Raw genomic sequence first — 24,430 nt, 5'->3', positions numbered from 1 at the left:
CTACAGGGGATTGTGGGAACCCACTGATAAAGGCTTGCATCTTAATCCATCCTAAGGCCTGTCTTACGGTCTACTATGAGCTTTTATGTGATCATTAAGAGTGTGGGCTTGTGTGCACGTCCACGTGCTCACTTTAGGGGTGTGTGTGTGTGTGTGTGTGTGTGTGTGTGTGTTTGCGTATTTGATATGTTAATGTTTCTTTTTGTGCAATCACTGATGCAGAAGTGCAATCCTTTGAATCTTGTGTTTCAAGGCTCTTAGAGATCTCCAAATATCTAAAGTAGAAACACGGCAGGCACACCTCTTCACTTTGACAACAAGGCCACGCTACTACACAGCGAGTGCATAACGACTTGTTTTATGGCTCATAAGTGTATTAAAAGCACTAATTAATGCGCCGCAATTCTCCCTCTAAGGGAGTGCACTAGGTAGAGATAGATCTCGTTCTCTCTCTCTCTCTCTCTAGGCTTATGCCTTCAGCTCCCTCGCTCCTCCTTGAGCTTTAGTGGAATTTGGTTGATGTGCGCCAAGGGGACGAGAGGAGGGAGGCGCTCATCTTGTTTCAGTGCTTTATGAGTCTGACGTGTACGTCTGTAATTGCGGTTATGGGTGATTAAACTCCCGATGCCCCTTCAGGATCCACAGCCAGCTATCAGTCAGCGTCAGGCCGGGCCGCTGCTTCCAGAGCTCGGATTGGTTCATCTCAGCGTCTGTCCCTCAGACGACGCTGCTGCATGCCACTCTGTACCATATTCCATAGTGGAGCCGCTTGTTGTTTTCCTAATCAACGAGTCTGTTGAGTATTTTTTTTATTCAATCTATTAGTCTGTAAAATGTCAGAAAATATGAACTGGCAATCGCCATTTCCCAGAACCTGAAGTGATGAAATATTTTTATTTTGTTTGTGTCTGAACAACAGTTCAAAAACATCTGTAGTAATAGTGTTGAAATGGTTATTCAATGGCTATTCTTTTTTTCTTTTTGATGATCAAATTGTTTAAGTCATTTATTATGCAAAAAACAGACATTCACTGGGTCCAGCTTCTGAAATGAGAGAATGTGTTTTTTAATGTACCTTTGGTCAGACAAATCAAGCAGTTTAAAGACATGACGAGACTGCTAGGAGCCTGACATGTTGTAAATTTTTACCATTTTCTGACATTGCAATGATTTAATAATAAAATTCTGAATTCATTCTTAGAATAATTGTTGACTACTTTCCCGTCACTCGAGTTATTGTTTCCCGTCATCCATCCTCCCGTGGCTGTATGTTCCAGATACTGGGTTGTAAGCAGCAAACGAGAGGCAAATGTTGTTGTGTAAGTCTAAATATGTATGTTGTGTGTGGGTGGATGGAAGTGTGTATTGGAATGAAGAATCAGTTGATCATTTCATGGTATCTGTGTTTATGCATTCGTGCCTGTGCACAATGTGCTTTCATGCGTGGCGTTATATCTCTACGGTGTGTTTGCATGCGTTTTTGAATTCTATTTATGGCAAAAAAATAAAACAAAGGCCTTGAGGCCCACTGCTTCCTGGTCTAATTGGCATGTTAATCATGTTTCTGTGGGTGGGATAGCAGTGTTTGTGAAAGATCCATGACTTATCTCCAGAGGCAACATGTGACCGCTGGAGTCCTGTCCTGCTCGCCACTCCTCATGGTGAGAGGACGGAGTTTCTCTCAGCTGTAGAGAGTCAGGCAGCCTATCACTCGAGGTTGAGTCCAAATAAAACACTTCAGCATGTGTGTGGTAATGAGGAGCTGTGTATTTGTGTGCGGAGTTATCTGTCAGTTGCCTCCTCCCATTAGTTTGCTGACTTGGCTGAGCCTTTTCTCCTCTGTTGATGTTTGGATGTTTTCTCTTGTTCCTCTCCCCTCCCCCCTCCCTCCCCCCACGCAGTATCCTTAGGAAAAGAGGAGGAATCCCACACCCTCTTTACCCTGAGGACCTCTGTTGGTCATGGCAGAATGACCTCATAGAGAAGGATGCAGGGTCATGGAGGACAGGAAATAAAAGGTTTTGTCAAAAAACAGTAATGTCAATAACTTCTGTTGCACCAGATCTGAAGCCCTTTGGCCTAGGCTCGACTGAGGCCGAGTGTCTGGGTCAGCCCAGGTCAGCCTCGCTCCGTAATGTAAAAAGGCTCAGTCAGGAGGCCGGGGGGGCGGGGGGGATGACAGAAGCTAGGGGTTGATTAATGTAAAGTTAGCCCACGTGGACCATAAAACGGCATGAATATACTGAACTCGCTCACTCCGATACGCTTCTTTATGCACTTTAAGAAACACAAACTCTGTATTGTCCCACAAGTTTTAGTTTGTCTACACTGCAAAAAGTATCAAGTCATTTTGGTCTGGAAACGAGTGCTTTAAGGGTTGTTTTTTCTTCTTTAAATGGGCAGTGCAGTAAGAATGAATTCCAACCGGTTTACAGTTCAAATTAACTTGTTTTACAGCACAAGTTAAAAAAAATGGGCTTTTGGACTGTGGTGTAGCAAACTGCCACATTCTTTTTTTTTTTTTTTAAGATGCAGAAAATCATTTCGACATAATCCTTGTACAAAGGTTTTATTTCCCACTTAGGATATTGAGGACTCTGTTATAAACGGAAATTACTCAGTACGTTTTTTTTTTTTTTTTTTTTTTTTTCTCCATTCTTTAGGCTTGCCACTTCAGTTACTCAAATATTAGTGTAGTACTTGATAGAGTCCCCCAACAGTGTTTCCATTCTTTGAGTTTTGAACCCTATACTGGACAAGGCAAAAAAACATCCCCCCTAATTTGGTGGAAAAATCCAAACTAAAGCTTCTTTTGAAAATCGTCTGGGCTTTTGGGTGACACTCATCACCGTCCTGTGTTTAAATATTACATCAAGACACAACCCCAATTTAAGGATATATATTATATATACTTATGTATTTTGTCTTCTTTGAACCCTGATAAAGAAAGATAACATATTGACAGCAGTTATTTTTTGATCGATGAATAAACCGCAATTTTTGTTTTGTAGTAGTTTATAGATTATAACCATGTCTCCTCCAAGAGCAGTGTTTGTTTCTTGAGTGCATCTTTGTACGTACCCTTTGATCGCACCACTATCCTTTAAGACTTAAAGGTGCAGTAGGTAAGCCTTATAAAACTAACTTTCCGTCATATTTGCTGAAACTGACCCTATGTTCCAGTAGAACTACATGAAGCAGGTAATTAATGGCTGGCACCATCGACAGCCTGTAGTGCGATATGCAAAAATCCACCGCTCCCTGTTCAGATGCACCAATCAGGGCCAGGGGGGGTGTCTAACTGCGTGTCAATCACTGCTCATGCACACACATTGAGGCCCCGTCCACACGTACCAAAACGATCTTTTTTTACCCGTCTTCCCTGGATTCGTTTCAAGAATAGTTGCGTCCAAACGAATCCACTTGTAAATGACTCAATACGCTACTTCATATGCCAGGCCTATAGGCGGCGCTGTTTCTGCTACAGAAATTCACCAAAAAACGGAGAAGAAGAGCATAGTCACTTCCACTTCCCATCATAACATGACTAGCTAGATTATCATTTTCTCTTAATACATCCGTGGACTATAATAACTTTCACCGCTGCTCATTTTATAAAGGCTGCCGCAAAAAAACGTGTCTTTGTTTACGTTGTATAATGTGCTGTTGGATTGCTTTTTATTTTGCATGATTGCAGCGCGCTAGCAGCGAGCTAACGTTAGCTCTAACATCGGCAGTCAAACGAACATCAATGATCCATGAATGATGTCTTTTTAATAATCTATACGTTTTTCTTGCAGTAGCCTTTCTACGATAAGCCGTGGTAAAAGTTACTACAATCCGTTCAAGGAGTTGATAAGCAGACAGATTAACTAGCTAGTTGATAAGTTATCTACTTCCACTTTATAAACAGATAGCCATAGCAGCTAACGTTAACGTTACTTCGCTGCTGGAGCGGTCAGCTACTTTAGCGATGTTTAACGTTGGCTACATAACGTTATCAATATACAGTGCCTTGCGAAAGTATTCGGCCCCCTTGAACTTTTCGACCTTTTGCCACATTTCAGGCCTCAAACATAAAGATATAAAACTGTAATTTTTTGTGAAGAATCAACAACAAGTGGGACACAATCATGAAGTGGAACAAAATGTATTGGATATTTCAAACCTTTTAAACAAATAAAAAACTGAAATATTGGGCGTGCAAAATTATTCAGCCCCCTTAAGTTAATACTTTGTAGCGCCACCTTTTGCTGCGATTACAGCTGTAAGTTCGCAGGGTATGTCTCTATCAGTTTTGCACATCGAGAGCTGACATTTTTGCCCATTCCTCCTTGCAAAACAGCTCGAGCTCAGTGAGGTTGGATGGAGAGCGTTTGTGAACAGCAGTTTTCAGTTCTTTCCACAGATTCTCGATTGGATTCAGGCCTGGACTTTGACTTGGCCATTCTAACACCTGGATATGTTTATTTGTGAACCATTCCATTGTAGATTTTGCTTTATGTTTTGGATCATTGTCTTGTTGGAAGACAAATCTCCGTCCCAGTCTCAGGTCTTTTGCAGACTCCATCAGGTTTTCTTCCAGAATGGTCCTGTATTTGGCTCCATCCATCTTCCCATCAATTTTAACCATCTTCCCTGTCCCTGCTGAAGAAAAGCAGGCCCAAACCATGATGCTGCCACCACCATGTTTGACAGTGGGGATGGTGTGTTCAGGGTGATGAGCTGTGTTGCTTTAACGCCAAACATAACGTTTTGCATTGTTGCCAAACAGTTCGATTTTGGTTTCATCTGACCAGAGCAACTTCTTCCACATGTTTGGTGTGTCTCCCAGGTGGCTTTTGGCAAACTTTAAACGACACACTTTTTATGGATATCTTTAAGAAATGGCTTTCTTCTTGCCACTCTTCCATAAAGGCCAGATTTGTGCAGTATACGACTGATTGTTGTCCTATGGACAGAGTCTCCCGCCTCAGCTGTAGATCTCTGCAGTTCATCCAGAGTGATCATGGGCCTCTTGGCTGCATCTCTGATCAGTCTTCTCATTGTATGAGCTGAAAGTTTAGAGGGCCCGGGGTCTTCGTAGATTTGTAGTGGTCTGATACTCCTTCCATTTCAATATTATCGCTTGCACAGTGCTCCTTGGGATGTTTAAAGCTTGGGAAATCTTTTTGTATCCAAATCCGGCTTTAAACTTCTCCACAACAGTATCTCGGACCTGCCTGGTGTGTTCCTTGTTCTTCATGATGCTCTCTGCGCTTTAAACGGACCTCTGAGACTATCACAGAGCAGGTGCATTTATACGGAGACTTGATTACACACAGCTGGATTCTATTTATCATCATTAGTCATTTAGGTCAACATTGGATCATTCAGAGATCCTCACTGAACTTCTGGAGAGAGTTTGCTGCACTGAAAGTAAAGGGGCTGAATAATTTTGCACGTCCACTTTTTCAGTTTTTTATTTGTTAAAAAAGTTTGAAACAGCCAATGAATTTCGTTCCACTTCATAATTGGGACCCACTTGTTGTTGATTCTTCACAAAAAATTACAGTTTTATATCTTTATGTTTGAGGCCTGAAATGTGGCAAAAGGTCGAAACGTTCAAGGGGGCCGAATACTTTCGCAAGGCACTGTATCTTGTGTAGAATCCAGAGGGAAGGGTCAGGGAGCAGAGACACAGTATTTAGATGAAGTGAGCTGGTTTGACCATGGAGATGGGACATGCTCGCTTAGCTTCAACGCAGTTGTGTGCGTCAGCGGCCGTGGGAGAGGGTGTAAAAGAGGGGTGTGGCGATGACATCATCAATACGGATTCGTATTCACCATCCATACGAAGCCAAACGAGAGCCGTTTTCGGATTTTTTCACCCTGAGACCAGGTTTCAAAAAAGTGCGTTTTCAGGCAGTGCGTTTGCAGGATTCGTCTGGACGGTCGGCCCAAACAATGCAAAACATGTGCGTTTGCTCAAAAAAACGTTTACGTGTGGACGGCCCCTCATTCTCCCTTGTGGGGGAAGGGGCTTAGGAGACAGTTTTGGGCTTTAGTGGAAAAGGGGGGAGGGACTGAGAAGTTGTCGATGTTCACATTTTTTCCTGGATCTTCACAATCGTACCTACAGCACCTTTTAAGATAAGATAAACCTTTATTGATCCCCAGTGGGGAAATTCAGATGATTCACTTAATTGTGATTCTTGACTATTCTTGTTGTTTTGGAGCCTTTTGATCTACTTTCTCTATTCACTGGACAGAGTACAAAAAAAAAAAATCTCCCTTAACTTGGTGGAAAAACCCGAGCTGAAGCTCCTTTTTGAAAGTTTTGCTGGCCGGCGTGTGTTTGTTGGAAAGCTGCCAGTGAAAATGCAAGAGAGGGGAAGTCAGCAGACTGGCTGTCTTCTGTTCACTGTTGTTCAGATTGACTCTGTCAGGCCAGCCTTTGAGGCCCGTGATCCAGGTGGTCTGTTCTCTCTGTGGTGCCCCCCCCCCCCCTTCAGCCTCCCCTCCCTCAGCCTCGGCCGTCCTGTGCCCACAAACATGCCCGGCATCAGCAGCTTTCTCCCCAGAGTGGTGGTGTCTTCCCTGCACCAATCGCAAGCCTCTGCAGCTATGGGCACATCGGCCTGAGCCAATGAACAACACCTGTTTCTCTCAAGCATGGCTGTCTATGCCAATCATAACACCCACTTTATTTGGCCTGTGCCATGAAGCCAATCCCAACACATAATTCTAGGGCATCCAGGCCATGAGAGGCACAGGCAAAATGAAATATGGATTGTATCGCTGGGGAACGGACCTTCCAGAAAATGACTTTCCCAGCACAAATGGCACAGCAAATGTGCGCTGTCATTGCATCATCGGAAAAAAAGTATCTTGCAGTAAAGCAGCCTTTTGATAGGACTGAGGGATCATTGTTCAGTGGTGAGACTCTGGAAAAATGACTCATTTTGTTGCCTTTTACAAGTGTGAAAGCTTTGCCTGGGTTTGTACTTGCAGCTCGGAAGTGTGGACAGAATCACACGGTTAACTGTTTGTTCCACACGTACATATGTTACCTTATATCATATAGGAGATGTACTGTATTCTTTTTAGGGCGTTGTCTTGTTAGAAACGTATTAGGAACTGACAACGCCTCAGGTATTGTAATAATGTCAGTTGCCTCCAGTAATCTCTAGAAATGGTTTTCTTTGCATTGACAATAAGCTAACAAATGAGCGTATTACACAGTGAAATACAGTACTTTGCCAAATAGCTTGTAAGAATGGAAATTTAAGCATTTATTTGACTTATCCTTTAAGGATAATACGGCGTATCTGGAATCATATTAGATAATGCAAATGCTGCTTTGAAAAAATAACTTAATTCAGCGAGAGAGAGAGAGAGAGAGAGAGAGAGAGAGAGAGAGAGAAAAAAAAAAAAAAAGAAAGAGAGAGAGAGAGAGAGAGAGAGAGAGAGAGAGAGAGAGAGAGAGAGAGAGAGAGAGAGAGAGAGAGAGAGAGAAAAAAAAAAAAAAAAAAAAAAAAAAAAAAAAAAAAGAAAAAAAAAAAAAAAAAAAAAAAAAAAAAAAAAAAAAAAAAAAAAAAAAAAAAAAGAGAGAAAAAGAGAGAGAGAGAGAGAGAGAGACGCGCAGTGGGCCCGGGTTCGACTCCGACCTGCTGCCCTTTGCTGCATGTCCTTCCCCATCTCTCCCCTTTCATGTCTTCAGCTGTCCTGTCAAAATAAAGGCCGAAAATGGGCAAGATAAATCACCAAAAAATAAAAAAAGACCACCGGAATCGATGAAATTCTCTTAAATGCTTCTGATGGTGGGTTTATTCATGTGATTTAGCCTCCAGTTTATTGGAAGATGAAAATGATTATACACTCAGAAAGAAGACAAACAAAAGTTTAGCATTAAAGCACCTGGCTACCATTGATACATGCTTTTCTTATGTATTCTGTTGTGGTCTGGTTTGTGCCGTCTAAACACAAGCTAGGAGTGTTAGTCACGTCCCCGGCAGAACCGATGGGCTCCGTAATGAAGGAGAACCTAAACATGGGTGAAAAGCCAAGCGCAGGAAGTAAAAGAGAGGGAAGGGGGGGGGGGGTCGAGAAAAAGCGAGCGACAGCAAGGCTAGGTAGCTGATGCAGGTATCTGCGGAGAGGAAAGAGCGCTGGCAGCACTCTCGCCAGCGTGTCTTCCCAGGACATGAAAGACTCGCTGCTCCGAACTGGGATTATCCTCCACCTCTGGGGAGTCCCTCTGATGAGCAGAGAAGGCAGAAGGAAAAGACGTGGAGAGAAATTGAAGGAAACAGGGACAGAGGAGAAGGGAGGATAGGAAAAATGAAACATGAGAGCAGGAACACCATGGAGAGATAAAGAGACGTACTGTACATCCACATGAATGCCAACTCCTCTTAAGGGCCTGCTGATGCTCACGATGCTTCAGTTGACCACCTTTGTACTTTTTTTTTTTTTTTTTCCAAAATGTGTCTTTAATCCTCGGAAGAATGGCTTGTGTTGATAATTCACCAGAGAGCCATGTCCTCGTTTGATCTGAGTCCATCCTGAAAATAACTCTGGGCTCGCTTGTATAATCGTGTGTTCCGTGACCATACCTCACTGACGGAAAAGTCCTTACAGCGATTATGCAGGTAACAAACGTACGGCACTGCAAAAATAATAATACAAGTAATGTCATTTTTCCTCATTCTATTGCTGACAATACACTCCCTTCTAGATAGCATGTTGGTTTGTAATGGAAACGGTGCTGATTAATCGTTTAGTCAAGTGACAAAATGGTCCTGATAATCTGATGATCATTTAAGACATTTAGCAAAATCTTTTTTTTTTTTTTTAAGGATTTGCTGCTTTTCTCGGTTTTGTATCATAGTTTGAATATGGTTGGGTTTTGGCCATTGGTTGGAGAAAACAAAAAAAATTGAAGCTATCACCTTGGGCTCTGGGAACTTGTGAAATTTCATAGACCCAACTATTGATTAATTGAACATAAAGGAAGATAAATATTTGTGAAAAGTATTGTCCTTTGCTTGATTTCAAGATACAGACACCCTTCTTGAAAATTCGACTTTGTGCTACATAAATGTTTCGATTTTCCTACTTGGTTAAAGAAAACAGGACTTTTAGGACTCCATAATGGACTAAAGCTTGCTTAAGATGAAGCTTTTCTTGCAGTGCGTTAGTAAGGAGCTCATTTGAAACATCCCACCCGAATGAAATGTGCGTTTGAGACAGAGCATTCAGTGGAATAAGGTTCCGCTGTTGACATAAGCTGTTTGAGTTGTCCATGTGACTTATTCTGTTGATAATGGGCCAAAAGGTAATTGATTTTGTGTGTACTGGACAGACTGTCTGTGTGCATTGGCTCAACAGAAGGGGTGGATGAGGGGGCGGGGGGGTGGAAAGGTCGGGCCTCATCAGTCAATGCAACGAAATTTTCATGACTTTGTTTATTTATCTTGGATACAGCGTTATTGCGTTATTTGTTTGCTATAAGCCGACGCACCGATCCAGAGTACACTCCTCCAGTGACAATCGCACACAGAACACACACACTCGCCAGGACATAACCCCCCCCCCCCCGACACACACACACACACCAACCCCCAGCTTGCTAGACCTCTTCCTGCAGCACGTACACACATAGTTTCCTATCTCATCCCCTCCGACTGGCCCCCAGGGTCTCCAGCTTTCTCTGAGACTTTCTCCCACTTTCCTTTCCTTCTGCTCCTCGTTTGGATCTCTCTTATCTATCTATGAATCTCTCTTTCTACGTGTCCGTCTATTGATCCATCTATCCCATTCTTGCTTTTCCCTTTATCCCAGGCTTGTTCTCTGGGGGGGGGGGGGGTGCGCAGATCCAGCTCAGGGCCTGGAGCCAGAACCTTCTCCATTTGGATTTTATTACAAACAGACCGGCACGTCACAGAAGAATAATAATCAGAGGGGAAAAAATGAAAGAGAGAGGTCTCAAAGGCTTGTAATAGAGTCAATAAATTCAAGCACTCTGCTGAGAAAAAAAAAAAAAGCTCTGATATTGTTTCTGTGGCCCAAAACCTAAATGTGAACCAGCTTCTTTTGTCTTAGCCGACACTAATTGAAATGGATCTGTTAGCCTAAATCACATGTAAACATGTCCAACTTTGTGTAGGAGAACAGTAACCATTTTTATGGGCCGCGATACTGCCTCTCTTAACCCAGCCGGGGGGGGGGTTCACATTGGGCACCGTGTTCACCAACATCTGCCTTGGGCCCAATCCAGGTGTTGCACAGGATCAAACACACACTGTACAGTACTCAAATGTGTTTAAGTGCTTCCTCGATACACATGAACATCGTCCATCACCGGCTGCCTCTGAACAAGTCTTCAAGTGGCAAGTTCCTAGTTTCTGATGTCATCGGAGGGAAGGGACAGTTTGTTTTTCCTCCTCAGCACTGTAATTGGCATAATTAGTCTCCGCAGACTGATGGCTTGAAGACTACTGAGTCATAGCAAGACACTTTGACACAGACTCACCTTTTTTCGTCCACTCCTCCACATCAGTAGCTGTTTATCCTCATTTACGTGGAAGTGTAATTGTTTCATTTTAAATAGAAACTACATAAACCTTTTTTGGTTTAAGATGAAGAACTTAAGATGAAGAACTTACCGACAGACTTCCCATGTTCTTTGTTTCCTATTTTTTAGAAAGAGGAAAAAGTGAAATGGGCAGTATGACTTCTGGTCTAGACTGGGAGCGGATAGGTTGGTTAGATGTCATTGGTTGTTGGAATTGTTGTTGGCGAATTCATAGGGGATTCACAAAATTTATTGAAACGTGCAAAATTTGTTAATTTAGGTTGGCCAGAGGATCCATCGTTTAAACGATAAATTGCCCAGAGCAGGCATGATGGGAAAATAATGCAATGCCAGACATTCTCCTCCCCTTCCGCTATTTATTTTGCAAGGACATCATTGATGAATCCTGGCCTCAGCGACGCCCAAGACGATTGTGATTGGTTTAAAGGTCCCATGGCATGAAAATTTCACTTTATGAGGTTTTTTTTAACATTAATATGCATTCCCCCAGTCTGCCTATGGTCCCCCAGTGGCTAGAAATGGCGATAGGTGTAAACTGAGCCCTGGGTATCCTGCTCTACCTTTGAGAAAATGACTGACAGGCTGAGGTTGAAAGGCAAGGCAACTTTATTTCTACAGCACCTTTTCAGCAACAAGGCAATTCAAAGTGCTTTACATGAAACATTAAAAAGCAATTAAAAACGGTCATGATTAAAAATAAAACAGGCTAAAATACAGTACAGGCCAAACGTTTGGACACACCTTCTCATTCAATGTGTTTCTTTATTTTCATGACTATTTACATTGTAGATTCTCACTGAAGGCATCAAAACTATGAATGAACACATATGGAATTATGTACTTAACAAAAAAGTGTGAAATAACTGAAAACATGTCTTATATTTTAGATTCCTCAAAGTAGCCACCCTTTGCTTTTTTGATAACTCTGCAAACCCTTGGTGTTCTCTCAATGAGCTTCATGAGGTAGTCACCTGAAATGGTTTTCACTTCACAGGTGTGCTTTGTCAGGGTTAATTAGTGGAATTTGTTCCCTTATTAATAAAAAAGCAAAGGGTGGCTACTTTGGAGAATCTAAAATATAAGACATGTTTTCAGTTATTTCACACTTTGTTGTTAAGTACATAATTCCATATGTGTTCATTGATAGTTTTGATGCTTTCAGTGAGAATCTACAATGTAAATAGTCATGAAAATAAAAAGGAAACTCATTGAATGAGAATGTGTGTCCAAAATTTTGGTCTGTACTGTATATGAAAGAGACTTCAGATACAGTATTAGGGGACCACTAAGGTCTATATGAAAGAGACTTCAGATACAGTATTAGGGGACCACTAAGGCCTATATAAAAGAGACTTCAGATACAGTATTAGGGGACCACTAAGGCCTAAATAAAAGCGACTTCAGATACAGTATTAGGGGACCACTAAGGTCTATATAAGAGACTTCAGATAGTGTTAGGGGACCACTAAGGCCTATATAAAAGCGACTTCAGATACAGTATTAGGCGACCACTAAGGTTTATATAAAAGCGACTTCAGATACAGTATTAGGCGACCACTAAGGCCTATATAAAAGAGACTTCAGATACAGTATTAGGGGACCACTAAGGTCTATATAAAAGCGACTTCAGATACAGTATTAGGCGACCACTAAGGCCTATATAAAAGAGACTTCAGATACAGTATTAGGGGACCACTAAGGTCTATATGAAAGAGACTTCAGATACAGTATTAGGGGACCACTAAGGTCTATATAAAAGAGACTTCAGATACAGTATTAGGGGACCACTAAGGTCTATATAAAAGAGACTTCAGATACAGTATTAGGGGACCACTAAGGCCTATATAAAAGAGACTTCAGATACAGTATTAGGGGACCACTAAGGTCTATATAAAAGAGACTTCAGATACAGTATTAGGAAGACCACTAAGGTCTATATAAAAGAGACTTCAGATACAGTATTAGGGGACCACTAAGGTCTATATAAAAGAGACTTCAGATACAGTATTAGGGGACCACTAAGGTCTATATAAAAGAGACTTCAGATACAGTATTAGGGGACCACTAAGGTCTATATAAAAGAGACTTCAGATACAGTATTAGGGGACCACTAAGGTCTATATAAAAGCATCCAAAGAGCACCATGTCATGGGACCTTTAAAGAAATACAACCAACCCAGAGGGTTTTTCCTCCTATAGCAGAATGTTAACTCAGGCACACAGACCTTCAGTATCTCAGCGCTGTGGAGATTGGTCAGTTTTTATTATTTCTACTAAATTTGACTTCACTGTCACTGCTAAATTAGGTTTTGAGTGGTGGCCCAATTCATGACAAGTGGCAGAAGATTTTTGGTGGTAGCGGATTACATTTTGCAAAGCGTGTTTGGTGTTTTTGACTGTGAAAAACAAAAGGCATTTGTTCCCCTCCATTTCAGTACAGAAAGGCTACCTTGCAGACACTTGCTTGAGATGGAGAATGCATCTTCATTCCTGGTTTAATGTTAATCAAACTTCTAACATAAGCAGATTTCTCATGGCTGCAAATGTTAATTTAACATCTCATCAACTCACAATCTTGTTTTGCAGTCAGGTTATTATCTCTCTGTGTTTGTGTGTACATGTATATGCTCGGCCATGTGCCTTCAAGTGTGTTTTGGCAGTGAGCGAGCCAGATAAGGGTCTGTGTTGTGATTTTCATCTCTGGGTGCAACAAAAGAGGAAGCTCGATGAATCATGGCTTCCTGGCTGCCTTGCATTTCCCCGATTACTGGCATTCATACAACAGTCTAAGATTTGACAGCTCAGAGGGCCTTTGCAGTAGAGTGCGGATCGGGTCGCATTTTTCTGTCCGAGCCCGGCCCGCGTCGGACAGAGCAGTAACTGAAACCCAACCCGAGCCCGGCAGGCATTAAGATATTTATGTCCGAGCCCCACACTGTTAAAATCTCATTTATTTATTTTTTCTCATACCAATGACACATGTACGTTTATTTGTGTGGAAAGCCAGCTTTTATTCTGTAGGAAGGCATTTAGAAATGTCAACAAATGAGCGCATCAGCGCACACGAGGCAACAGGCACACGCAAGAGGCCCAATCATATAGCCAATTGAAATTAAATTAACATAGGCCTACCAAAAATGGCCCAAGCTAACAGAACAAAATTCACACAAGAGGTTCTGTCTATGCACGTGTTTCCTTGTCACAGCTACATAAGCAAATTTCCGCACAGAGGGAGACTGATGTTAGGGTAATATTTTAAATGTTTTAAATTTTAATCACAAAAACGAACATTTGCATCAAGTGAAACCGGTCCATTGCCTACCTACATAATAAGCTGTTTTAAATTTAAAATGTTCAATGCCTTATCACGCTGATGTGACTGAGCCCGACCCGAACCCCAGCTTCATTTCTAAATATCTGTCCGAACCCGGCCCGCCGGGTACAATCAGGTCCTGTCGGGCTCGAGTCGGGTATCCATCCTCTACTTAGCAGCACAAATATCAGATTTTCTTTTTATAATAGAGACAAAAGCCGCCCCATTTACTTTATGGCAGGGGTTCTGCAAGGTCAAGAGGACGGAACTGTCTAGGGATGTCAAAAATCAATCTTGAATTCATCTGGAAAAAGCCTGTTGTTCTTTAACTTCTTGGAGTTTATTAACTTTATTATCCCCTTGCTACTTGCTAAGCTGCCATGTTGCTGAAAAGGTAACGAGTCCTCAATAAGACCAAAAGAGCATCAGCCGCAAATGTAATCTTGGTGTCCTGAAGGCAGCTCCACAGGCTGCAGTGGTGATTATCGCACCATGCCATGTCTTTTGATCAACTGCCATTGTCAGTTGCTGCTCTTGATGTAAGCTGCGTGATGCATTCACTACGCTGACTGTCCTTCATCTGTGATTATTTCATCTCCTTCTCAGTAGTTGTTTTGCTGTCTTTGTGTCTTGTGTCTGGCGCTCCACTTGTTGCTCTCTTGGCCATTTCAAACGAAAGCAATAGATGCAAATGAATACAATGAATGCAAATAAAGCCGACTTGGAGATACTCTTAGTGGAGATTACCATTCTGCTCTGAGGCCATTTAGGGTTAGGGTTTGATAGCATTTTGTCAATAGCCTATCCATAGCCTACATTGACTTAAAGTAGGTAGATACACAAGCATGAAACACCCTCTGTAGGCTGTAGCATGCGAAAACATGGTTAAATACACTGTGGTTACCTCAACATATTTTCTTTTTAAAACACATATAGTTTGCTACGTTTTCGCCTCATGTCCATACTACTCTGGCGTTTCCAGACAGAGACGTTTGGAAATGCAGCGGACCCTTTTTGAGTTTGAAAACTGCCGGGTCTCGTTATAGTCCGTATAGACGGAAACGGAGAACTTTGGAAATGATGACGCAGACACCCACATTCATAATTGCGTATTATCAGTTTCTGCATTTTATAATGTATTATCAGTTTCTGCATTTTATAATGCTGCTACTGCCTACATGCACAGGAGGCAAGCTGTCATTCAAGTGATTTGCAACAATTCCTGTGTCTGGCAGCGTTACATCAGCCTTACTTGCACACACACATGCCAAGTGTAAGCGAATTGTCTGTAATATGAGTTTTCAGGCATGTTAGTATGGACGCAGATTAGTTAAATTAGTGGATGTAGCCTACTTTTGTCAGAGCTTTCAGAGGAGTCAAATAGTACTCGTTTTCCAAAATAACTTGTATAAATACAGGCTGCAATTGTGATATTATAATACTACATAAAATAATCCCTTACACTGTTTTCTCTAATTAGTTAGTGTTTTTTTTATTGTCCCCCGTGGGGAAATTGGGTTGCAGCAGAAATCACAAGGCATTTTTGACAACAAAAAAACAATGAACATTATTTTAGACCTATAGACATGACTACACATAGCATAGACCAGGGCACACATACATGGGGGGAGGAGGAGGGGTGGGGGTCCAGACCAGCTGGGAAGGGGAAAAAAAGAAAGAAAAAAAGACAGGTAATTATTTACAGTTGCTTAACCAAAGCGCCATCAGTTTTGTGTATAATTTAGGCTAGAACATGACTAGCAGTATGTCAGATTCTTTATGCTGAAGTATTTCCAAGCTTCTACTCTCAGCAGCATGTGCTTGGCTTCGTCCTGTGCAGCTCTGCTCGCAAGCTGGCTGGGCGAGATGGTGTATCACCTCTGAGCTAAAAGGAACAATCGTAGGCCATATCGGCAGATCAGAGTGTTGGCAGTCGGTGCACAGCCAGCAAAAGCGCCAGTAATCTGTGGCTTAGCTGGCAGCTAGCCACAGCCAGCCGCGGCTCCATGGCCGTCAGACACTTAAGAGTCACTGAGGGCACTGGCATGCCCCCAGTCGCTTTTATCCACATGCTATCAGAGCGATGAATTGAAATGGGAGGAAAAGAAAGGGAGCCCACGAGAGACAGAAAAGAGTGAAAGGGAAGGTGGGAGGGAAAGAATTAAGTCTTTTTAATGAGGGCAGTTGTTTCAGCAGGCAAAAAGAATCTGGTTATATCAACACCGTATCAAATGATGGTTGTTAGCGGCCCACCTACTGTGAAATTATGGGTGGCATGTTTTGGGTCTTTTCTGCCACTTATCCCACATTAAGGACCCTTTCTTTTGCTTTAGCTGGTTTGTGGATGCCCACAGATAAGGGCCTTAACGGACAGTTGGATACTTTTGATATGAGCTCTCATAAAGGTGCAGTTCCAGTTGCAGCGGCTCTGTCTGATCATATCTTGTCTCGACAGGAGTGCCTGTTAAAGCAAACACCTTCATCAATAGGTGGCTTTTTGCACCATTCCTCAAGCCTCGTTTACCGCAAAGAGGACGAAGGTTTCAGAGTAATAAGAGTGAGGAAAAACCTTGTGAACATAATGCACGATTTTCTCCTGTAGTGTATCTTTGACTGTGCAGGGATTATAAAAAGCACAAAGACCGCGGGGAACAAGTGACTAAGAACAAAACCCTGTTGACGTCAAGCATCCTTTGTGCATTAAGTAAGGCTGTGATGTCCTTTGCTTAGTTCCAAGTCTCAGAGGTGCTGATAAAATGCTACTATCTGCAGCTATTCATTCTTCCTTGGATGTTTTTGTTCATTGTTTTGCATCCAAATCTGTTCTGATCAGTCCCTGGTTTGCATATTCATATTCCATCTTGCAGTCTTGTAATAATAATTTAGATATTCTGACAAAAATGAAGAGAAAGAACCATCATGAAGTCACCACTGACCATAACTCACACCAGAATTTAGATGTCAGGGCTTCAAAAGTGTGCATCCAGGCTGACTAATACCAGGAATACCACTGTAATGGAAGTTTCCTTTGCAGCAAGGGTAGAGGTTTTCAGAGTTTAGTAAATTGAAACAAATAAGACAGACTGAGACGAAAACCAAGTTGGGTTTTTGTATTTTATTAAAGATATATTTGCAAATAGGAGAAACATGATTTCACAAAAGGCCGCAGCCCAGTGTGGAGTCAGTTTTTCAAATGAGTGAACAGAAACACTAGGCTTATATGCATCACGCACTTGGATTATTATGACGCTACAGTTCTTACAGGCAATCTGATACACATGAAGACAATCAAGAAATACAAGAGAAATCTCGGAGACATCTCACTTCCTCCTCCCTCTACGACTTTCACCCCCCAGTTACATCTTAACTGGCATGGGAAAACTAGAGATAGTTTTAGGGTGACCTTGTACCTTTATCGGTTCAGGCTAACAGTGCTCACATTATTTTCCAGACTGGATGTCTCACAAAGTTAGAATCAAAATCTGCATGTGGGAAATGAGATAAACTCTTTCAGCATTTGTGAGAGAATTAAAGTACAAATAAAACATAAAAATATAAGGAATTAGGCTTAAATGTAATTTTTCCCATTACACCACCCAAACGTCTTGTCTGTTCAACGGACAGAAATAGCTTTCAAGTATAACCAGGGAGAGAATATATGCCCATATAGAAACATAGTGACACTGGATCAGTTGACTGATTGTTGCAGGTAGAGTTCATAACTAATGAAATAAGACATTTGTGTGATTTAAATAGATGTCTATAGGGACTATCTATATGCTTCATTAGGCACGCAAAAGGATACACTTTTTGTGTATGGTCCTACCCCAACTCCTTGCAAATGTGGACTATCTATCTAAAATACCAAACATTCACTGGTTTGCCGCTTTTCTCAGTTTCATATCATTGCAAATTAATAATTTTTGTTTCAAAAAGTGCAAAAGTAACATTTGCCAGTGCTCGTCATGTTTTACGTCACCTGTTCACATGTCATCAGCCAGTTATGGCACACACACACACACACACACACACACACACACACACACACACACACACACACACACACACACACACACACACACAAAAGCGTAGCACAAAATTCTGGGCCCTGTAGAAAGGCATTTTCTATGGGCCCCTCCCCGCATCCACAGCTATTCATTCTAGCATCTTTTACATCTTTTTAGGTACTCAGTCCCCTTTCCCCCCCAGTCAGACGCCCACACACACACACACACACACACACACACACACACACACACACACACACACACACACACACACTCTCCCACACTCCCACTTCTCCCTATCCATAGAGTAAACACATCAGACTGGGATGTTTACTCTCTGGACCTTAACTGAAGGCACCAGATTAGTCTGTTTATATAGTGGAAAACAGTAGGGAGACATTTCCTGACTAATGAGCGCGCACACACACACACACAGACATACTGTATATGTGTAAGTCAAAGCGTGTTGACATTGGTATTTAATTAAAATAGACAGTGTGATGCTGAAAACAAGATGCTGATGAGTAATGGTCTAATTGTTGGAACACATAGAAATGCGCGTGCACAAAGAGCTTCATGGACAACTGACTAAAACATCAGCCTGCTGTCGTCATGGTGATATAGACATCAGCGGTAAAAGAACTCTGCAAATGAAGCTGTTCTACCGGCTCCTGTGTTATTTTGGGCTCTGGGTTTTTACGCAACCGGCTGAGTCTCTTGGGGTTTTTTTGTTGAATGTTTTTCCCCTCTTCTCTCCTCTTTCTCCGAATAAATCCTGAGAAATGCTAATGACTAGCGTTTCATCCAGTCTGTGCTCCGACGCTCGGTGCGCTTCAAAAACTGACTCACCTGCCTCTCCTAAAATGTCCCTGTGAATAATAAAAAGAAGGATCTGCTTGTCGCCTCAAATCAACAGATGGAGAAAAGAAAAAGGAATGGGGGCTGCCTTAATGTTGACAGGCCGCAGCTTCATCCAGATGTCTCTCTTTGCGAGGAGCCACAGTTAGCTTATGTGCTGCGGTGTAGGTGAACGTGACTCATGACCGCTTCATTTACCTCAAAGTCAATCCGTGAAATGTTCGGGTTTTTTTTTTTTCCTGGCTGCTGTCTCGCCAATGGCATGGTCCCTCGGCTGACCCACCGCCAGCAGAGTGGTATAAAAAACCCGTTGTGTGCTCAAGGGCCTGCATGGAGCCAGTCTGAATGTCCTTGTTTGTTTGTGCACATTTAGAGTGTGTGTTTGTGCTGTAGTGAAAGCTCTAACAAAGTCTCAGGAGAATGCGGGATTGGACCGAAGCTATAGGGGTATTAACCTAAAACTGGCACTGCTCGATGCTTCCTTTTGTTAACACAAAGCAGCATGATGTGACTATTGACAGTCAATTCCACTGATATTGAGTTGAAGAGATTTAAGGGCAAACTGACAACTGGATGTAAAGTATGTGATTTACTGAGATTCATGAGCTCTCCCTTTTCTGTTTTTGCTGCATCCCACGTCCTCGTGTTCCACTAAGTCTCCCCCGTGGCACCACTAGATGAATAATAGAGGAGGAGAGTTAGCCGCGGAGTGAAAAATGAGCATCTGTCTGCTTGTGCATAGGCACCTGCTTGTGACTGCAAATGTGTTTTTTAAAAAGGGGAAGACCCAACGGACATGGTGTCCAGAGGTTAGGTGAAAGAGACATTGACAGGAAAAGACTCATGAAGCTACAGAAGCGACTACTGAGGAAACATGCCAAAGAAAGGAAAAAGACCGACTTTGAGGTTTCGTCTGCTCTAGGGATGGTTCAGACTACCGTGGGGGGTGTAGGGGTGCACTTTCCATCTATAATGTATCATCCTTTGCTGTTGGCAGAGGCAACACGAGCTCATGGGCTAGTTGGGGAATGCGACCACTCGTGTTAGCTCTGCAGCCAGCTGAGTCATTTGTAGTCTTTATAAAAGCGGTGTGTATTCAGCGGTTTGTAATCTTTTCTTTCAGCCCTGGATGCATGTGTGTATGAGCTGTTGATGTTTCAACAAGAGAGGGATTTTCCCTTCTAGATTAATTCAGTCCTTCAGAGGTAAATTGATCCAATATATTCAAAGTCTAGCTTTTAAAAACCAAACCTCCAAGTGCCGTCCATGTACAGTTAGGCTTCTGTAACTTAGAAAGCATGGGCTACATTTCAGATAGCCATTATATAAACCAATCAAAAAACTAGATTAGGTTTGTAATAGAATTATGAAAAGAGCATAAGTACATATCTTTCTTCTCCTCTTTTTATTTTCTTCCTGAGGCTCCCTGAGGGGATCTCACCCCTAAATTGGGAATCACTGCTACGGGAGAAACTAGAAATCCATTTCTGCCAAATCAGAGTCTCGGTTTCAATTTAAGAGCTGATAGAGAATAGGGCTGTGCAAAAAAAAAAAAATCGATTCACAATGGAAACGCAATTCAAGCTCTATGGATTCAAAATCGATTGATAGAATTACATTTTTTATTTTAATTGTATGTCTACTGCAATCGCATGGGGAAAGTAACTACATTTACATACTGTGAATTGTTTTTTGAATCGAGAATCGATTTTTGAATCGAAAATCAATATTTTGAATCGAATCTTGAGCCTGAAAATCGATATCGAATCGTGACATTTTCTGAATCGCGCACCCCTAATAGAGAACATTCATGCCTTGTGTCTTTCGCACAGTTACACAGTAGTCGTAAATGACGGACTAAAAGACTGAAGGAGCGATGGAAAGTCAGGTAGGTTTCTGTTACAGAGGCCCCCCTCAGCCCGTCACCTTTCATCACAGGGTCTGTTTAGCTGACAAATAGTGCACCCTCTGCTGTGTTGCTTCAGGATATGCTCTCCCCCGCCAACAATCGGTGTATCAGTGACTCAGTGTAACTATAGAGACCACAGAACATCCTCCACTCCACTAGATTTCTTTTATTCAACAAGACCTAAAACCGAAATGTCAAAGTAGATTGTGCGTCAGTGCCTCTAAAAACAACTCTTATGACTGAAAAATGATTCATAGGAGTGTTCTCTGTTTAGGCAAGTTTAGGCAACTAAAACATCTTGGTTAAAGTTTGGGGATTGGCACCTTTTTATGGGTAAAAGAAAACAATGTTGACGGTAAGAGGGTGACAGCACGTCAATTGTAGCCTCCGGCGAGCAAGTTTTGCATGCCCGACCGTTCACGGCAGTTTTTGCGGTGGGGAAAGTTATTTTAAAGTAAGCTTGAAGTAGATTTTAGCCTATTTTTTTTCTTCTTAAAAACATTTTCAACTTTTTTGTATCAAATTGTACTGCCTAGATCAAACATGCATCCAAACCCATCTTTCCGTTTCGCTTTCATTCTGAACAAACCTGAACAACGTATTATAGGCATTTCCTCCTTTGCTGCACGCCAAATGACAGATGGTGTCATTTTGTTTTTCTGGGAAAGGACGGCCATTAATCCCAACGGCGACAGATCACCCGTCAGAAAAGCGTAAACAACGGTCGTTTCAAGCGGTTTGGATGAACGCCATGCGCTGTCGTCTTTCCGTTTGAGCAGCGTCCCCTTTCGTCTCATCCTCCATCCTCTTCTCAATCATCCGTTTATCAATATGCTAAATGCACGAGCCAGCAACAGCCACAACACAAATTGGCGACTTTCCCCCGTGTAATCACACCCAACGGCAGAACAAAAGCGCGAGGAAGGCGAGAGCCAGGGAGGGGAGCATTGTTAAGGAATAAGAGATGCTTGTATGGAGTACAGAAGTGTTAAGTGGAGCGCTCTGTCTGCGCCTGCCTGTAAGATGGGCCCTAATTTGCTTATTTGTAGCTGTCAGTTGTGCTTTTTGTGTGCCCGGCGATGCAGGCCAGTTGACAGGCAGAGGCCGCAAACAACAACGCTCAGTAGCACTTGAACCCCTTGTCTAAACATCAGCCAACCTTTTTTGTGGACGACTGGCACTCCCCTCTCTTCTACTGCCCTGCGTTTCTCTTTTTACACTGTGATCTAATCTTGTGGGCATGTTTATTTGATGCTTTTTGCAGATAGTGCCAACGGTTGCCAGAGCTCACCGTGTTTTCTCAAGACTACTTATCAAACTACTTATATGTTTCACTTTCCAGTTCAACAGGTTGGGAGGATGGGGTACATTAAGACATACAGGCAGGAGTGTCAATGTGACACTTACACTGTCATCTATAGAAAAGACTAGTCCCTCCCCTCACCTTTTATCTTTATCTTTTCCTGGTCCTGTCTTATTTTGCCTTTTCTTTTCCTCTCCTTGTTTTCCCTTCTCTCCTATCCTCTCCACTCCTCTCCTAGTTTCTTTACCTCTGCTCTTCTTTACCTACTTCTCTTCTTATCTCTTGTCTCCTCTCTTCTCCTCTTGCCTCGTCTCCTCTTTTCCCCTCTCGTCTCATCTCCTCCACTCTCATCTCCTCTCCTCTCCGGGGAGGATTAGGACAGAGTCCTTTTCATCCTGCTGTAATCCTACACTGGCAACCCAACTCCAACAAGAATACGCACACACACACACACACACACACACACACACACACACACACACACACACACACACACACACACACACACACACACACACACACACACACACACACACACTTTGCTGTGAGATATCTATATGTCCTGGGGGTTTTTCTCAAATAATACCATTCACATCACATACAATATGACCACGTAGCCACACAGTTTGCTTCCTGTTTATCTGGAAGGAGAGGATGTTCTGAGATTTTGCAGTACATTTTCTGCTCTGGTTGTTCCTGTTCTCAAAAAAAAAGGTGAGAGAGAGAAATATAAACAGTCTGATCTACCTCCCAGCCTGTCTCACTCATCCCCCTCGAGGTGGGGCCTTGCTGCAACTCCTGTCAGCTGAGCTTCCCCGCTGGGACCTACAATGGCAGATTGGCAACCTTAATACCACAGCTCTCTTTATCTGCCTGAATTAAAACCCAATTGGCCAAGAGTTATGGGAATTGCTGGCTCAGGGAGAGCTCTTAATTTATTTCTTTTATTTTTCAGGAATTATGAGTGTGGGCGCATTTTAGGGGGAAAAATGTAATCAGAGAGATAGAAGCTTAAGGGCTATCAGTCAGGATTAAACACTGAAGCAATACAACTAGATGCAGAGCTGTTGTTAGCCCTTTATTAAGAAGGATGTGTGTTTGTTTTCGGAAGGATGGGGCCTGTGTGTGTGTGTGTGTGTGTGTGTGTGTGTGTGTGTGTGTGTGTGTGTGTGTGTGTGTGTGTGTGTGTGTGTGTGTGTGTGTGTGTGTGTGTGTGTGTGTGTGTGTGTGCGCTTACAGGAAGTGCTTGTGAGGCAAGTAGGATGTGCAGGAAGTGTTTGGCTTGGCTGAGCTGTCAGCTAGGGTGCTGCTCTGAGGATTGCTGATGCAGGGGGCAACCACGCAAAAGATTCCCCCTCTTTTGTCCTGCATTCAGTCTTTACAGCAGAAACACACCACAAAGAAGACACACACAACGAAATCCTGTAAAGTCCGCTGCGACAGGAAAATAGCTGTGAACTGGACTCGTTGTTCTCGGCTGTCAACTAATTGAACCATCCATCAGTTTTATTCCACTGCCAGGAAACCGAGGAACCTGGTCACTTATGAAACGTGGGAGTGCGATCGGCAAGCCACACTTGTGTTACATAACTAGTCCACGTCCCTGCTGCACAGAGAGAGCAAAGTTGTGTTGTCAAAATAGGACAGGGCACAGGAGAAGGGTATGTCAGGACAAAGGACTCCTCACCGGTGACCATACAGTAAGTGGTCTTATGTGAGCTGTAGGGCTATGCAATTTGGATACATTGTTCTATCATGGTGGTGTCTATATCATTTTCATAAAATGATGTCCTCAGATGTTTTGTTTCGTCCAACCAACGGTCTCAAATGTGTTGAAAATGTGTGCCTGAAAAATGCAACCACTCGTTGCAGCTTTGAAACCAATTGCAGTGAATAAATGAATGCTCAAAAAGCCGAAATATAATTTCCATTGTTCAAAAGTCAAGTAAACGCACTCCATTAGACACTATAAGAAAAGCAATGGAAGCGCCAAAGAGGTGGGATCCCTCCGCCATGATTTGCAGATTGGACGGGGAAAAGGACGAGAATAGAAGGAAAGACGGCTATGAATGAAAGTAAAGAGGTGCCGTGTTGAAAGGCGAGACAGCAGGGAGGGAGCTGTTATCGTTGCACGTACGGCGCTGTCGCCAAATTCTCAGTGACATACCACAGTACCCTGAGTCTGCGCTCGCACTCCTGCCTGTCCCATATCTTCTGTGTTGACAGCTGATGGGAAGATGGCCCGCTAACTTAAGTCAAAGTACAGAGTAGACAGTGTCTAGGAGGGGAGGAGAGAGACCGACGGAGCACATGAGCTCTTATACATTACACATGACCTTATTCTTATCACTACCCATGACTTCAATCTTTTCCCTCAGCTATGCTTCTATATATTATAGCTCTTCGGGGCCCACTACTTCACTCATCAACCACATACATTATAGATGTACATCCTGTCCTC

General features: G+C 42.6%; 1 protein-coding gene across 5 annotated transcripts in view; it reads left to right on the top strand.

Moving 5' to 3' along the window:
* Nucleotides 1-24,430, top strand: part of rxraa (retinoid X receptor, alpha a) — a 233,791-nt gene that overhangs the window by 158,835 nt on the left and 50,526 nt on the right. The gene's annotated exons all lie outside the window — the stretch shown is intronic.

Source organism: Perca fluviatilis, chromosome 17, assembly GCF_010015445.1.
Source record: "Perca fluviatilis chromosome 17, GENO_Pfluv_1.0, whole genome shotgun sequence".
Classification (NCBI taxonomy): Eukaryota; Metazoa; Chordata; class Actinopteri; order Perciformes; family Percidae; genus Perca; species Perca fluviatilis.
Note: the sequence above shows the minus strand (reverse complement) of the source record. Positions and strands in the feature narration are given on the sequence as shown.